The sequence below is a fragment of the Cavia porcellus genome, unplaced genomic scaffold (genome assembly GCF_034190915.1).
Source record: "Cavia porcellus strain 051 isolate PalLab524CR breed Dunkin Hartley unplaced genomic scaffold, mCavPor4.1 scaffold_21, whole genome shotgun sequence".
Classification (NCBI taxonomy): Eukaryota; Metazoa; Chordata; class Mammalia; order Rodentia; family Caviidae; genus Cavia; species Cavia porcellus.
Window position 1 is genome coordinate 12,445,652 of NW_026947504.1, and position 5,176 is coordinate 12,450,827.

At 35.0% G+C, this 5,176-nt stretch overlaps 1 long non-coding RNA gene across 1 annotated transcript; it reads right to left on the reverse strand.

Annotated features, from left to right (window-relative positions):
* Window positions 1-378: 378 nt before the first annotated feature.
* LOC134472021 (uncharacterized) lies at window positions 379-3,976 on the reverse strand. The gene is made up of 3 exons (XR_010041845.1): window positions 3,849-3,976; window positions 2,443-2,495; window positions 379-841 (listed from the first exon to the last, which is right to left on the reverse strand). It is a non-coding gene; the product is annotated as an uncharacterized LOC134472021 (long non-coding RNA).
* Between the last annotated feature and the right edge of the window lie 1,200 nt (window positions 3,977-5,176).

Below are 5,176 nucleotides of genomic sequence, written 5' to 3' on the forward strand. Positions count from 1 at the left end.
AGTTCTTTGCCCGGGTGGTTGGAGTACTCAGTCTTCATTGCCTGGGGATTTCTCTGTTTTAGAATTGAAATGTCTATCTGTTACTCTTTATGGGATATGTTAGCATAGCCTACTGAAATCTGTATATCACCACACACATGCCCTTCCCCTTGACAACAATCATGCCAACTAAATTTAGAGCCTCTTTGGAATATTGAGATAATGCAGAGAAAAAAGAATCCTCATAGATCAAATAATTTTAGGAAACATTTTGATACCATGGTATTCAACAACATTATGAAAGTAAATGATGAAATACATTAAGATCAGTATTATCAGATAATTTTAATAAATACAAATTAGGGACTTCAGTGTTTCCATAATTCTGGCTCAGTCCGGTCATTCATTATCCTAAGCATAGACATCCATATTAAAGAGGGCACTTTATCAGGAAATGCATGGTGAGAGAGTCAACATTAAAAAAGGATCATGATTTGCAAACTTTTTTCTCTTCTGAGTTAAAAATTTGTTCTTAGGAGCTTTTGACCTTTTGCAGAGAATCTATTAGGGACTCTAAGTTTCTAGATATATATGGCTTTCCTGGCATATTGACTCTCAGCTTTCTTGAGTATTGATGTATCAGAAAAAAAATTACAGTTCAGTCACCAATTATAATGATAGAAAACAGATGGCAAAATTTTCTAAAATGAAAATAAAAAGAGCATTATTAACTTGTAAGCCCGTTTTGTAAAAAAGCTTTCAATAAGTTTATTTCAAAAGAGCAAAGTTGCAATGAAAATAACTTTGACTTCCGAGTCTCCTTGTGCCTCCCATAGCAGCATTGTCCACAGTCAGTCACTACCTGTTTGGAAGAATTAGGACAGAGAAAAATTAAAAAGTCAATATAGCAATTCTCCTTCATCAACATGGTAACTACAGTGCAGTTTAATTCATTTTTCACAACTTGCTTTGACAAAATGAATAAGTGACTGCAAAGTTTTGAACCTGTAGTTCATGAAAGATACATTTAACTTCAGGGTAATTTAACCACTCTCAATATTCTCATTTGTCAAACGTGATGATCTTTCACATAACTACGAGATTCTAGAGTCATTCTGGGAATCAAGTGAGAGAGTAGAGATGAAGATGTTTTGGGGTTTATTAAATACTGTCCATGTGAATGGCAGTACACATTCCATTCTTCCTTACGGTGTCACAACCATTCAGTTTGGGTAGGATTCACCCTTCTGCAACTCCAGAGATGGGATTTAATTGGTCTAAATCCATTGGGTCACAATAATTGATTCAAAAGTTAACAATTAATCTAAATTAGATTTACATGCTTCTAATCTAAATGATTTTACCAGGAAAAAAATAAATGAAGTGTTTTTGTTTGATGTTAGAATGTAAAGCATATTCTCCCTGCCCCGTCCCCCTTTCTCTCTTTCTCCTCTCTGTCTCTTTCCCTCTTCTGTCTCTATCTCTCTCTTCCTCTCTCTTCTTGTCTCTCTTTTCCTCCTTCTGTCCCTTCCTCCACCTTTTCCTTCTCTCTCTCCTACCCCTCCTCCTTTTCCTCTTCCTTTCTTTTTATTCAACACCTCTGGAGTCAATTATGTTAACCAGTCTTAAGATCAAATTTATACCACAAAAGACAGAGATAAAAAGAATGGAAATAGGTTGACCCCTTTGAGTCACTTTTCAAACTGCAGTGTAAACAATCTATCTTTGAACACAGTGGTTGCTGAATATGCTTAATATAAGGCATACACTGCTCAAAATAATCTCTCTCCGAAAAGAAAATATTGATTTTTTAATACTGTGACAAGTCATTCACATTATAAAACGCTCTCTTTAAATACTTCCCTTGGAATAAAAAAGTTGTTTGGGGAAAATATAGTAGCATGTTAACTAATCATTATCAGCTTTGGGTGAATACAAAGAATACTTGCAGATTTGGTAAAACAAAACAAGACAAGACAGGAGAGTATTTGAACAGGAACTCAGTGATTATTGTTGAGTGTGCAATTTGGAAGTACTAGGCTTCCAAGTACTAGAATGATTGAAGGAGGACTTTTGCAATCACATTTTACAGATTCATAAAGAAAATGTATATATCATTTTAAGATAAATAGGAAAACCATGTGGCTTTGTAGAATATTCCCACAGTAGCATTTAGACACAAATGCTTAAAGTGCTATGATACAAATACCCCACACAGAAGTTAAAAGTATTTCCTCTTAAAATTATGAGAAAACTCAAAACACGGTTCTCATGAGGACAAAGACAATGCATATCTAGAATTCAATGACTTCTGTGAGAAATGAAATGGGGAAAATGTTATATTCCAACATAATACATTATTTGTCTCATAAACTACTTAAACTACATGTGCAATTAAATTAATAAACTAAATGGCAGAGGAAAATCTTTACAGTTTCTACATGGGATAGTGTACATACTCACATCAGATGGCCTTTTCCAAAACCCCCTCTTTGTCTTTCACGGCATCTGTGGCTCTGTAGAGGTAATGTGACAGGACATGGTCATATTGTAGTTGGAAACTTTATCTCTGTCTCTTACTTGAATCTGCAGTTAAAAGCCCTTTCTCTTCTAGTTACTATGTGATTCTGGAAAGGTTTTTTTTAACCTCTACAGGTTTTCACTCTGTAAGAGAGATAATTATAGTTTTTTCTTCATAACCTGGTATAGAATTTAAATGAAATGATACTAGAACAATGACTGTGAATATCTCGAATATAAAATATACATGGAACAAATAAGTGACTCATTGAATGAAAACAGAAAGAGAGGGAGGATCATTTTTCAAGTGAATAAAAATTATTTTTATACCCTTAGTCCTTGGCACAAAGCCTCATGAATGGTCTGCTGATGATTTCTGAGTACAGTTGTCTAAAAATGCTTGCTAGACAGACTGGGTCTCTCCCTGCTGTATCTTACCTAATGGTCTTACCTGTGTAATTTTACTTCTGAACGTTTTCATCCCACAGCCACTTTCTAACCATGAAATTGGCAGCTGCATATGTTAACAGTACTTTAGAGAGATACTTAATTAATTGTAAAGTCTTTTGATATTTTTGCATAGAACTGTAAGTTATTTTAATGGAAACCTTTTACAGGATTGGTGGTTTTAAAGATTTTTTTTCCTTTACGATGTGAATGCTAAAAATGGATTTTGAGTATAAAATGTACAACTGATCTTTAAAAACTTAAAATTACATTCTGAATCCATCATTTCATCTTGATAATAATTACCTTCATTAAAAACATCAAGAATTTAAAGTAAATAAAATGCTTCATGAAACAAAAATGTCTAAGACAATAAGCAACTTATTTTTGGTTTTTTTTTTAGTTTACATGTCTATTACATTATTTAAATCCTCCTACGTTATGAATAAGATATTTAAAGTAGATAACAAAATGCTAATTAATGTTTGTTGAGCATTATACGATATACTAGAGACTATAAAAATCAATTCATCTGTACCACCTCGGTTAAATATGAAAGAACTCTATTAGATAAGATTTTTATTATTCTTATTTTATAAATGTAAAAATAATTTTAGAGAGACATTGAGTAATATGCCCAACATCATGTAGTAAAATAAGACTTAAAATAAAGCTAATAATGTTAGAGGTCACACTTGTAGTCAATACACAACATTGGCTTTACTATATTTATTACAATACACTAATTCTGTGGGTCAACAATTGGTTATATCAGAACTGCAAGAAATTTGGTCTGGAAAGCATCCTGAAGCCCTCTACAGCTAGTTTTCCCTCTCATGCAGGCTGTGTTCAAAGTATTGCCCCATTTTCTCCTCTTTCCACTCTATTAATGTAGCACCTACCTTGTGCCAGGCACAGCACCAAGTCCGTGTCATCAAGATGGGTGAGACACTGTCTCTGTCCTCTGATGAATATACACTGATTGAGTGAAAGAAACAAGTAAATGACTTGCATGTGAACTGTGTAAAGCTGTACTGGAGAAAAGTGCAGAGCTGGTTTTTTGGGTTTTTTTTTTTTTTTTCCCGCCTCCAGAGCTGGGTTTCTCCAAATGCTGCCCTGAACCAGTGTTGCCTGGGGACTTTTTGAGAATGCAAATCATTGCACATCAGAAACACCTGATGTGCTGTGGTGTGGCACTCATCAAGAATGTTTTCACAATGCCTCTAGGTAATTCTCTTATACTAAAGCTCAAAAGTCACTGGTGTAGAGCAGAAACACCAGACCAGGGTTTCTGGAGTGAACTTTCAGCAAAAAAGACTAATATTTCAAGCAAAGGGACCAATACGGCCAGCCCAGAAGCAGGAGGAAGCATTTCCTAACAAGAAATTGCAAGTTATTCAGTCTGGCCAGTGTTAGAGTACACGGGCAGATGCAGCTGGCCAAGTGAAATGGGCCACATCATGCAAAGCCTTGTAAACCATCTTACTGAGACTGAGACTTACACTGAAAGCAACTGAGAATCACTGTAGGATTCCACGTGAGGAAAGGATGAGGCAAATCTGAAAGCCGGGAGATAGAGTTAAGACTTAAGATTTTTAAAAATGTTTTAAAAAGAGATATGAAAAGATCAGTGGGGAAAAAAGATAAAATAACACATTTTAAAGGTATTTTGATCAAATTATGCTAACTAAGGGAAGGTAGGGGGCTGATAAGTAAGGAAGATTCAGAACAAGCCCTTCACCTTAAGTGTTACCGCATGCATCATTCTGTGCATTTTATGCCTTCAGTCCAAAGCTTCCCTGTTGACTCACAAAATCCTGCTTGACATCCACCTGTGTGAAACCTGGAAGAGACGAGGTATTAAATGTCCCATGAGCCAAATCTACAATGATTAGAAGCAGGAAATTAATAGTTAAATGGTTCTCCTTTGATTTCCTGAATGAATAGTCCTCACACCTAGTTGTAATAACTTCTTGGGTAGCCAGATTGATATTATGTCTTCTTTCTTTACCTTTGTTTCTCATTCTTGCCCTCCGAAATTATATTGCCTAACAAAGCAGCCTTTTGCTTTGTGGGAAACTTGAGATAATTCACTAGTGTTATTCTACTGTGATCATTCCACTACATGCAAATTATTATGCTAGGTTCTAGGAATAAAGCCATAAACCAAACATAACCACTGACACTATGGGCTTAGAATCTATGTTTTATATGACAAGCTGACTAATGC